Below are 12,568 nucleotides of genomic sequence, written 5' to 3'. Positions count from 1 at the left end.
GATGTGTTGGAGGTTTTGCAACACATTCTCCTTAAAAGACACAGATCTATGGAGGCGTAAGGAATCCCCTATGCTTTAAGCCTGAAAGGCTTCCATATTTGGAAGGTAAAGAAAATGAGTTAGCAATTTCAGTGGACACAGGAAGGAACCCCGCTGGCTTAGAAAAATCCCCAGGGATGCTCCAGGGTGGCGTGCAGCGTTCCGCTTAGCAATACTGAGAGTGCAGGTAGCCGGCTGCTCCTTCAGGCGCATTTTGATTGCTACGTGGTATTTTTCTTCTATCATATTTGGCTTAAATACTGTCTCATTCCATGACACCCCCCCCATCTCTCCCCGCCTCTTTCCTTCGTGCCTGCATAAATGCCCCACCATCTGATATTAACCTAAAACTTCCTTGATTCTTTAAAGTGAGTTATTCATTAACAGAACTTAAATTACTGGTTGGTAGCCAATCCAATTCTTTCCCACTACAAATCGGCTCAGAGAAACCGCTGGAAATCTACCGAAGAAGTAAGTGAAGCTTCGTGCCAATTGTTAGATCTGAAACAGAAGTTTGGAAAGGAGAGAAAAGTTACTCCTTCGCCTGATACCGCCAGGGGAGTCCACGGGAGGGACTGTAGCGCAGTGCCGGCTTGCCAGCACACAGGGACCTGCCGGCAGCCCAGCCACCTTCAGGACAGGCAGGCGCTGCAGGGCTGCCTCTGAGCATGGCCGGGACCCCAGCTGAAGTGTTCCAAGGATCGAGCATTTGCCTTCTGTTGCCTGCACCTGCCAGTGTCCGGTGCTAGGAGGTATGGCCGTCTTCTCTTCTGTCCTTTTGTTCAGCAAAAACAAAAGCTAATGAAATTAAAGGGCAGCCACTGCGGGGAGGGAAGAAGGGAGAGGGACTGGGAAAGTAGAGCAGAGAAACTTCCAAGGGCTGGCTGATTATGCAGAAAAAGTGTATTTAGGAGCACTTGTGTGTGTTTGTTTCAGTTTTTGTGGTAAGAACATCCACTTCTCTGTGAGTGATTGAAAAATGTCTCTAGGCTCCTAGAACCAGATAGCTGTGCTGGACTCCTATTGTGTTCATTATTGCTTTGCTCCACACTGTGGTCTTCTTTCCACACTTTCATCTACCTTAAGAAGCCTTTTGCAATGAGCAGAGGAACTGTCTTTGCTCTTGTTCTTGCAGAAAGCTGAGCAGCATCATTCCAGTCTGTGGTTTGGAAACTCATTGGTGCTGTCCATCATTGCTGCTGTGTACATCTTACAAATCATGTTCTAATCTATCACTTCTTTGGTCTCTCAAATACACACTTAAATTGTATAATGATCAACAATTGCATTCAACGGCATCCTTTTTAAAAAATTTAAAGATAGGGAACTATTTGGATTGTTCATACAGCAGAGTAATATTGGGAATTTAAATGAGACAATCATACACTCAACACTGAGTGCTCTTCATGGTTTGAGAATTTGGGCATGTTTCCTGGAAAAAATAAGCCCAACAGAATTTGATTTTGGATTTTGAAACCAAGATATATGTAGTTCTAGAGAAAATGTGACCTGCCAAGTCAAAAGTTCCAGGTGAAAATGGACATACTATGAAATCAACCTGAAAGGCCACAAAAATCTCAGCTTTTTGAAGTTTGTTAGACTTGACAAGTTACTGCTCATTGCCCATAAATGGGAACACTTCTCCATTTGTGTTCAAAACTTGCAATATTTAAAATTACATGCTCTGAGCTTTTGACTAATAGATGAGAAAACTTATATTTTGTATGTTCTTACAATACGCGTGCTACAAATTTGAACTGTATAAATTCTGATAAAAACCCTGAGGTACGAGTCTCTCAGAATTGTTTGGCATAATCTAGCATCAGAGGCCTCTGGGCCAAGTGAAATGGAGCAACATGTCACAGCAGACGGACGCAGAGCTGCCCAGGGAACAATAGCCATCTGTGGGACGGGCTGAAATATATGCGGGTGTTTCCCATGGGAACGCCTGTAGTCTTTTCACACTGTGTGAAAAAGATGTTCCTTCAAAAGAATCTTTAATCCTTTCTTTCAAGGAAAAAAAAAATAAAATCTATCTGGAAAATTTATTCAAAGTTTCTTAGCATCCAAATGGGCCTAAGTTAGTCAGTAGCATTTTTAACTCAGGTAAATTAAGTGAAAATGTTTTGATGCAGTCATGTTGCTCAAAAGATAAACTTGCTATTCTAGAATTTTCTGAAGCAGGAAATCAGTCAGGCCTATTCTAACCTGAGTGGTAAGGTGAAGGCTTGAATTCCTCAGAACATATTGGCTTCCTGAGATAATTACGTTTATCAAAATCTTCCTCTAAAGAGCTTTCTATGTTCTTCGGGAACTAATCCAACGTAAGAGCGACTGACTCCTGTGGTTACTTTCATACAGCAGAATCTACAGGCCCATGATGGAGTAAATTATTAATGTATTCCTAAGTGGACAATGAGTATAGGTCACCTTGAAAAGTCCTGGCTCCCTGGAAGGGCCTTCTCTTCTGCCCAGTGAACAGCAGGGTGAATATTATACTAATATGGAAAACACAGGTATTTGGATTACCCAGCCATGAAGCCTAAGATATACTGCATCCTAGTCTGTTTCTGGTGTGCAAACAAAACCACTGTTAATATTAAGCCATGGTGGAGGTAAGAAGGGCCACAGTGAGGCTCCTTCTCCAAAAAATAAGAGTTGCCCCCAAACCCACAGGAATATAGGCAAGCTGGTGAAATATGTGTGATACAAGTGAGCTTTACCAGACTTAAGACTGAGGAAAAGTACAACTGAGATCCATAAATGACACATACAGAAAGGGGGAAAACCCGAATTTAGTTAATAGAACCATAAAGTTTTGACTTTTAAAAAGAATGACATAATGAAATTAGTTGTACTTTTCCTCAGTCTTAAGTTTGGGTAAAGTTCATACCCCATATGCTTAAAAACAATGAAGAAAAGTTAAGGATCTCAAAAGCAGCAATCAGAAGAGTAAAGTCTACAGAACTCCATTAGTCCATCAAAGTGGGAGACTTCAGTAGTCGTAAGCTGGAAAATTACTCAGAAAGATTATCCTTTGGGGTGTTGTCTGGCACCTCCATTTTGTCAAGGAGCTCTTCATGTGTACAGATCTGCCTATGAGGACAGCATGGAAACCTGACTGAATGTCAAGGGTCTGGGAAGAATTTATGGCATTATTGTCCCAGGAGGTTGCCTGTAGCCCCTGATTTACCTTTGTGGGGGGCACTCCTGGAGAGACAGTGTCTAGATCTTTGTCATCCTGAACTTGGATTTACCTGCAGGAAAGCTACCTTCATGATCCAGCTGAAGGAGGGTCTGGTGGCCAAGAGACCTGCTACAGGAGCAAATTATGGATTAAAAGAATAAAGTCCTTAAAAAAATACACCTTGCTATTTAAACAATTAGAGGCTGGGTAAAGTACATACCCATTGAGTCCCAGCACTCAGGAGGCAGAGGGAGAGGCAGACAGATCTCTATGAGTTCAAAGCCAAGCTGGTCTGCATAAGGCGTCTGGTGTAGGCCAGGGAAGGCTACATATTGAGATCCCATTTACAAAAAAAAAAAATAGGGAAGGCTTAGATGATCTCTCTCTCTCTTTCTCTCTCTCTCTCTCTCTGTCTCACACACACACACACACACACACACACACACACTTTTGCATGTCAATTGATTAAGCAAGATAAACATTTTTCTGACTCTGCAACAATACTTAAAAATACAATCCATGATATTTGATCCATATAGATTGGAACTTCTCAACTTGTGTGTCGTGACCCCTTGGAGGTGGAATGATCCTTTCACAGGGGTCCCATATCAAATATCCTATATATCAGATATTTTTTTCGCATTATGATTCATAGTAGCAAAATTACAGTCAGTCAGGAAGTAGCAACGAAACAGTTTTATGGTTGGGGGTCACCAGGACATGAGGAACTGTATTAAAGGGTTGCAGCATTAGGAATGTTGAGAGGCAGTGATGATGGTCACGAACAACCTCCCTGCAAATGGAATGGAAAATTAAGAGTGTGGTTTCAGGGAGCAAGCTTGTTCCTCACTAAGTCCCTGTATCCTATCCTAAGGCTTGCACTGGCATAAGTCTAGAGGCAGGGCGAGGGGGTCATTTCTTCCAGGCTGTCACTCTACCCACACAAGGCTCTGTGTTTTGAACTCCTAAGTCTCACTGAGTTTCTGGTCCCGTTCGGACCGGCCATCCCAGCACCTGCTCCAACCTGGCCTACCTACCAGACAAGCTTCGTGCGTGGCTTCCCCACCCCCACCCAACCTCAGAAGGGAAAGTGTAGATTTCCACGAACACAGGCCTTTCTGTCTTCTCCGTCTGCAGTAGCTCTCGCTTACCAAGAGCCGCCTTTGTGCTTGGAGGTAGCTCTGCCCGGGAGCCAGAGCAGCCAGTCACCTGACCCGCCCCGGGAGCAGCCGGTGGCTTCCGCCGCATTCCTGGAATTCTTCCACGCTGCAAGGGCAGGTGGACAGCTGCGGGGTCAGTGAGCCGCACCGGGCCCGCAGCTTTCCGCCAGTGACAGCAAGTGAGCCTTGGAGGAGTAGCTCGCAGGTTAACTGAGTTTGTGGGGACAGCTGCGACTCTGCAATGAGCCACTCTACACAGAATCATAACTCTTGTCGCGCCTGGGTTTTTGTTGTTGTTGTTTTTAAGGAAAGTTAGCTTGTCGACTCCTTAAAAACAAATTTAAAACTAAGGTGAGAGAGTAGGCCTCAGAGTTAGGTTCACTTACACATCGAAGGGAGCAAATTACGAGAAATATGAAAAACGAAGAGTAAAAAGACAATTTAGAAAACGGATTTCTTCTTGGTTTTGGGTGACCTCAGTCACAGCATTTAAAGCAATGAATGGCTCCTGTTCTGTATCCACCTGCAGGGTTAAAGGTCATACTGAGAAGCGTCTAACCAATTGCTTGGTGCACAGAAAGGATCTGAGTGTGCACACATATGTACACGCATCTTTTCATGTGCTCACACATGTGCCTACTGAGCTTACACATATAGGCATAGATCTACTCCACGGTATTACAATTATCTGGAAAGGTAAGCAGTTCGAATTACCCAGATTAGACCCGGCTCTGGCCATGTCTTTGGTTTCAGTTGCAAAATAAACAAGCAGCAGAAACCAGACATCTAAGCAAAACATTGACCAGAAAATTAAATAACTGCTTTGCCAACCCTGATTCTGCCAAGTGTCTGTGACAGTGAGAGGTGCTGTGACGGCGCTGTACCTGGCCACCTACAGCTTTCTGCGCTCACTCTGCGACTGTTCTCTCCGCTTTTCATTGCATGTCCTGGCATAATCAAGTTTCTCACACTGTGGGCAGCACTGGGAATAATGCTGGAAGGTGGCACACACCAGCTCTTGGTTGTGTGCCGGGAAAGACGGGGCTTGCACTCACTCCTTGCCTATGGTAAAGGATTGCTTCTCACACCCTTTATCAAAAGACAGGCAATGCTGGGAGGTGTTTGATCACAGTTCTGTGTGATACAAGAGCTTTCAAGGTGAGGACCATAAACTCAGAGTGAACTGTTCTTTTTCTTCTAAGCTTGGGTTTTCTAAGCTTAGGTTTATTGATGCATACATAAACAGCCACACAGAAATCTGACTGGAAAGAAGGGGTCTGTCTAACGCTAACAGACTGAATAGGGAAAGCCAGCAAGACCTCTCTCCTAAAATCTTTCCTGGACTCTCTGTGCAGCATTCTTTCTCCTTGTTTTTAGGGCACAGCCCCTTCCAGAGTGAAAGTTTTCCTATCAGAAAAGCTCTTTGAGAGAATTTCCTAGCCAGCTCCAACACAGCAAGGTAAGAGAAGGTTAGAATGATTTCCCTTGGCTCTGAGGTTTGCTATGAGGAAAGGGCTTTAGTTTCTGTGACTTACCTTAGAGAAAAAAAAAAAATCTAGTTTTTGTGGCTTGCCTTTTGCAGGGAGAGGAGAAATGGAATCAGGAGACAAGAGGACACAAGGTCATACTGAAACTCTATTCCAAGGCAGCTCCTAGCACCTTCACTGTGGGGTATTATTTTCTTAACCCCAACAGTCTCACTTAACAAGGGGATCTTTTACACATCCACTTTGATCTTTAATATAGCCTGATAGACTAGTCCTGCATTAGTCCCATTTTGCAGATAAGGAAACGTATACACCAATGGCCCTACAACTGCCAAGGGGACAAACCAAACCTAGAATCCCAACCTTTACAAGCTTTCCTTAGTCTCAGTTTAGCGCATGTGCATTGAGTGACATCTGTAAATATGCTGGTATCCGAGAAGATGTTGCTCAAATGCCATTTTCTCTACAGGGCCTTTCGTATCATCTTCCGCTGAGGGCGGCCTTCCTCTGACTCTCTTTTTTTAGAACACCTGGGAGACTCATCTCTAGGTCATCTCCACACTGCAGACTATTTAATCCAATCACCATCTTAAGGAAGAAGGGCCTCTTTTGGCTTAAAGTTGCAGGGGATACAATCGATCCTAATTGAGAAATGTGAGGAAGCTGAGAGCAATGACTGCCTCTGCTCAGCTCTCTTCCTTCGTTTTACTTAGTCTGCAGCTCCAGCTCAAGGAACAGGGCCACCCAAGTTTAAAATGGGTGGCCTCAGTGGTCCCTTCAGTTAACCTGATCAAGTTGGTAATCAACAGTAACATCACAATGCCCAAAGAAGTGTTTTCATATGAAGAGAACTCAAGAATAGGAGAGCAAGTTGCAAGCAAGCCTGTGACGCTCCACAGCAGGCATCTATGGCCGCTCCTCTCCATAGCGTGTACTTCTGCCCCTTTTCAGATCCCACCTCTGATGTGTCCAGATGTGTCCACATCTGAATCTCTGAGTGACAGGAAGACATTGTCCAGTGACCGGGGAAAAACTCACTTCTATCCGCTGTCTATATACCTGGCTATTATTTTTTCGAGATTATCTCTTGACGTGCCTGCAAACTGGAGAAAGAATGTGCTAAAACAAAACAAAACAAAAATACCTCAGGTATAGAACTAACTTAACACCTTTTCAAGATATTAATATTCACCCTTCCTTATTTTCCAGGGTGCAAACTATTTTGGGACACACTCACCCTGTTCCCCCCCCCCCCACCTCTTGCCTTGTCACTCTTCCTTTTAAACCCCAGCACTCCTCTTCCTTCTGATTCTCCTGCTCTCTGGCTCTTCTAAACCTTAGGGTATAAACGGGCAAGGATTCAGGGAAGAAGAAACAGTCATGTTTGTACTCCCTCACTCTCCCCACACTTTGATTCTTAAATGTTAGTATTATTTACTCTATGGCAGTATTTCTCAACCCTCCTGCTGCTGCCGCCTTTTAACACAGTTGCTCACGTTGTGGTGATTTTCATTTCTACTTCATAACTGTACTACTACTTGCTACTGCTGTGTGTTATAATGTAAAGTTCTAGTAAACAGGACATCTGACACAAGGGTCATGACCCACTGGTTGAGAACCACTCTCTAGGAGCTTCGTTACAGCATGAACGCAGATTGGTTTTCAAGCTTGGAGCCTATCACTAGAGTCTCTGGATCCAAATCATGTCTATATGGTATGGCAAATTATTTAATTGCCTCACAGACCTCATCTGCAAAACGGGGATGATATATCCTGCTATGGTTGTTATAAAAATTAAATAAGTTAACATTTGCCATACTTCTCTCTCTGCCTGGCACATAAACAAAGATATTAGGTCTTAAACACTTCTTAAAATTTTTTGTCTTTTATTAAAAACAGATTTTTTCTCATATAATATGTTCTAATTATGATTTCCCCTCCCTCTATACCTCCCAGTTCCTCCCAGCCTTCCCTCCCAGCCTGATCCACTTCCTTTCTGTATCTCACTACAAAAGAATAGGCTTTTAAGGGATAATAATAAAACACTACAAAATAAGATTTAATAAGATAAAACAAAAGCTATCACACAGAAGTTGGACAAGACAAACAACAAATATAAAAGAGCCCAAGAGAAGACACAAGAGTCAGAGACCCACTCATTTGCACCCTTAGGAATCCCAGAAAAACACCAAAACTGGAGGCCATAAAGTAAGGGCGGAGGACCTGGAGCAGAACCAGGCAAGCCCTGTGTTTTCTTGGTGTCCACCATCCCTGTGGCTCTCACACTCCTTCTGCCTCCTCTTCAACAGGGTTCCATGGGCTCTGAGAGGACAGATTTGGTAGAGACATTCCATTTAGGATTGAGTTTTCCAAGGTACCTCTCTTTCTCTCCCTGTGGAGAAAGAGACAGTGTGTGTGTGTGTGTGTGTGTGTGTGTGTGTGTGTGTGTAAATGACAGCTGTTGATCTCTGTATTTGTTTTCATCTGCTTCAGAAGGAAACCTCTCTGATGATGGCTGAACAAGGCATTGACCTATGAGAATAACGAAATTGTAGACAGGTGGGGGGATTCTCTGTATCCTGGAACCATACTGGCCTCAAACTTGGAGACCTGCCTGCCTCTGCCTTCAGGCATGTGCTACAATGTCTGGCTCTTTGATTTGATTTGATTTTTTTGACCAGCCTTACTTGGCTTTACCCCAGGTTCCTGGGCTATCTTATCTCAGGTTCCTGGTTACCCGAGCAGTGTTGTGTGTGTGTTTACAGCTGACAGCAGGGCCCCATTGCTGAAGACGGCTCGCTGAGCATGAAGACGTCAAGCTGTGCTGACACAGAGGCTTCACTCCTGCCTTCTAGCGGTGGAGTGGGCCTTTCGTCGGAAAGTGGCTGGCTACTCCTACAAGTGTTGTACCACCATTACGCTAGCACAGTGGTTCTCAACCTTCCTAATGTTGTGACCCTTTAATACAGCTCCTCATGCTGTGGTGACCCCAACCATAAAATTATTTTTGTTGCTACTTCATAACTGTGAATGTGAATAACTGCATTTCGCAATGGTCTTAGGTGACACCTGTGAACGGGTCCTTAGACCTCCAAAGGAGTCATGCCTCCCCGGTTGAGAGCCACTGCTCTAGCACATCTCACAAGCAGGACACCATTGTAGATCAATGGGTTTGAGGCTGGCTTGTTGTTTGTGTGTCTCTTTTGGTGGAATGCATAGGACCTTCCTGTACCAAAGATCCTAGAACATAGGGGTAAAGCCTCTATGTAGGCACTAGCTTGACTTCCCCATATTCAATGAGCTGTATAGGTGTCTTCAGAAATGGGGCTGTCAGTTTTTGGAGAACAATCTAGTGTCTTGGCAATAGGTTGGGTTGAGGATTCCCATGGGACCACTTTGGCAAACAACTCAATTAAATGTAACCCAATCTTAGTACTGAAAGCTTTGTTTGTGACAGGAGACAGCCAGATGGACTCCCAGCTCAGCTCATCATCCATCCATAATTTTCTGTTCTACCTCCTGTTCCTAAAAAAATCTATCTGTACCCTCTAGTCCCTTACTCTATACCCAGTCTCTGCAGGATTGCAGCTTTGTTATCGTTGATTTAACAGCTAATATTCATATATGTGAATACATACTGTATTTCTCCTTCTGGATCTGAGATATCACTCAGAATGATATATTTTTTTTCCTAGTTCCATTCATTTGCTTGAAAAATTTAACAGCTGGGTAATACCCCATTGTGTAAATGTACCACATTTTCTTTTCCCATTCTTCGGTTGAGAGACATCTAGAGAAAAGATGCTATGAACTTAGTTGAGCAAGTGACTTTGTGGTAAGATGAAGCATCCTTTGGGTGTATGTCCAAGAGTGCTATAGCTGGATCTCCAGGTCGAGCAATTTCCATCTTCCTGAAAAGCCACTGCACTGATTTCCATAGTGGCTGCACAAATTTGTGCTCTCACCACAATGAATGAGTGTCCCTCTTACACCCCTTACTTTTTACAAATGACACCTCATCCTTGCCACATGTGCTGTCACTTGTTTTGTTGATCTTAGCCATTCTGACAGGTGGAAGGTGGAAACTCAAAGTGCTTTTGATTTGTATTCCCTGATGGCTAAGGATGTTGAACACTGCCTTAAGTGCTTCTAAGCCCTTTAAGTTTCCTCAACTGAGAGTTTTCTGTTTGGATCTGTACAGCATTTTAAAGTGAATTACTTGTTTCTCTTTGTTTGTTTGTTGTCTAGTTTCTAAAGTTCTTTATATATTTAGGATATCTGCCCTCTCTCAGATGTGCAGTGGTAAACATTTTTTCCCATCCTGCACCCTGCTCCTTTTTCTGAATGATACTGTCCTTCTGCCATACAGAAGCGTCTCCATTTCATGAGGTCTCATGTCCAGCTTAGTCTCCATATTTTTGTTTTGTTCAAAAGTATTCTTTTTCTTTGTTTGGTTTTTGTTTTTTGAGACAAGGACTCTCTGTGTAGCCTTGGCTATCCTGGATTCTTTCTGTTGACCAAGCTGGCCCTGAACTCACAGCAATCGCCTGCCTCTACTGGGGTGTGTGTGTGTGTGTGTGTGTGTGTGTGTGTGTGTGTGTGTGTCTGTGTGTGTCTGTGTGTCTGTGTGTGGTGTTGTTTCTTTTCTTAGTATTCTCCTTTTCTAATGACTTTAAGCTATTCTCTACTTTCTCTTCTATCAAGTTCTTTGTATCTGGTTTTATGTTGAGGTCTTTGATCCATTTGGAGTTGAGTTTTGTACAGGGTAATAAGTATGGATCTATTTGGATTCTTCTATTTGCAGCCATCTAGTTTGACCAGCACCATTTGTTGAGGATGCTGTTTTTGTTTGTTTGTTTGTTTTTCAGCTTGTGTTTCTGGCTTCTTTGCCAAAATAAGGTGCCTTATAGGTGTGTGGATTTATATATGGGTCTTCAACTCTATTCCAATAAGCAACATGCCAGATTTTGTGCCAATACTATGCTATTTTTATTATTATAGCTTTGTAGCACAACTTAAAATTGGGAATGGTGATACTTCAACAGTTCTTTTATTTTACAGGATGTTTTTTAGGTATGCCGGTTTTATCTTTTTGGTGTGTGTGTGTGTGTGTGTTTTCATATGATGCTGAAAAATTATCCTTCCAAGATTAGTGAACAATTGTGTTGGAATTTTGATGGGGATTGCATTGAATCTGCACATTGTTTTTGAGAGGATGGCCATTTTTACTATGTTAATCTTACCAATTCATAAGCATGGGAGATTTTTCACTATTCTTTCTTTCAATTTCTTTCTTCAGAGATTTGAAGTTTTTATATAAGTCTTTTACTCACTCAGTTAGAGTTACACCAAGACATTTTATATTATTTGAGGCTGTTGTGAAAGGTGTTGTTTTTCTGATTTCTTTCTCAGTCTGTTTGTCATTTGTATATAGAAGGACTACTGATTTTTGTGAATTGGTTTTGCATCCAGCTACTTTGCTGAAAGTGTTTGTCAGCTGTAGAATTTTCCTGGAGGATTTTTTTTAGGTTATTTATATATACCATCATATCATCCACAAATAAACTTTGATGTTTTCCTTTCCAATTTGTAACTACTTGAATGTCAGTTGTCTTATTGCTCTAAATAAGACTTTAAACATTATATTAAATAGGTATAGAGGGAACAGACAAACATGTCTTGTTCCTAATTTTAGTGGAATTGCTTTTTCTCTCCATTTAAGTTGATGCTGGATATGGTCTTGCTGTAAGCTATCTTTAATATGTTGTGGTATGTCCCCTTTTCCCTAATCTCTCTAAGACTTCTTTCATGCAGAGGTGTTGGATTTTTATCAAAGGCATTTTTTGTGTCTATTGAGATGATCATGTAGGTTTTTGTTGTTGTTGTTGTTGTTATTTGTTTGTTGTTGTCATTCAATTTCTTTATGCGGTGGATTATATTTATCCATTTATGTATGTTGAACCATTTCTGTATCTCTTGGATGAAAGCTTCTTGACAATGGTGGATGATCTTTTGGATGTGTTCTGGTTTTCAAGTATTTTATTGGGTATTTTTGCATCTATGTTCATAAGGAAAATTGGTCTGTAATTCTCTTTATTTGTTCGGTCTTTATGTGATTTGGGTATCAGGGTAGCTGTGGCCTTGTAAAATGAATTGGTCAATGTTTCTTCTGTTTTTATTTTGTGGAATGAATTAATGAATATTGGAATTAACTCTTCTTGAAAGTCTGGTAGAATTCTGCATTAAAACCATCTGTCCCGGGGGTGTGGGGGGGGGAGGCTATGGTAGTGGGAGACTTAATGACTTTTTATTTCACTCAGGTTGTTTAAATTGCTTATTTGCTCTTGATTTAACTTTGATAAGTGGTATGTATTGAGAAAATTATCCATTATTTTTAGATTTTCCAATTTGGTGGATTACCAGTCTTATTTATTTATTTATTTATTTATTTATTTATTTATTTATTTACTTATTTACTTACTTACTTATTCATTCACTTTACATCCTGGTTGTAGCCCCATCTCTCCTCCCCTCCCATGCTGACCCTCCTTTCCTCCTCCACCTTCCCTCCCCTATTTCTCAGAAAGGGGATCTTCCTTTCCCATCCACCCCAGCTCATCAAGCTGCATCAGGATTGAGTGTGTCCTCTTCCCCTGTGGCCTAGCAAAGCAGTCCCACTTTGATCAAGGGAAGTG

At 42.2% G+C, this 12,568-nt stretch overlaps 1 protein-coding gene across 1 annotated transcript in view; it reads left to right on the top strand.

The window, feature by feature from the left end:
• Positions 1-401: 401 nt before the first annotated feature.
• Veph1 (ventricular zone expressed PH domain containing 1) overlaps positions 402-12,568 on the top strand; it is a 191,716-nt gene continuing 179,549 nt past the window's right edge. Inside the window, exon 1 of the mRNA XM_055596770.1 lies at positions 402-791. The gene's annotated coding sequence lies outside the window, so the exon portion shown is untranslated. The remainder of the gene's footprint in view (positions 792-12,568) is intronic.

This window comes from Psammomys obesus, unplaced genomic scaffold (assembly GCF_907164565.1).
Source record: "Psammomys obesus unplaced genomic scaffold, mPsaObe1.curated_primary_1811, whole genome shotgun sequence".
In the NCBI taxonomy this organism is placed as follows: domain Eukaryota; kingdom Metazoa; phylum Chordata; class Mammalia; order Rodentia; family Muridae; genus Psammomys; species Psammomys obesus.
The sequence above is the reverse complement of the archived record's forward strand: the minus strand, read 5'-3'. Positions and strand labels throughout refer to the sequence as shown.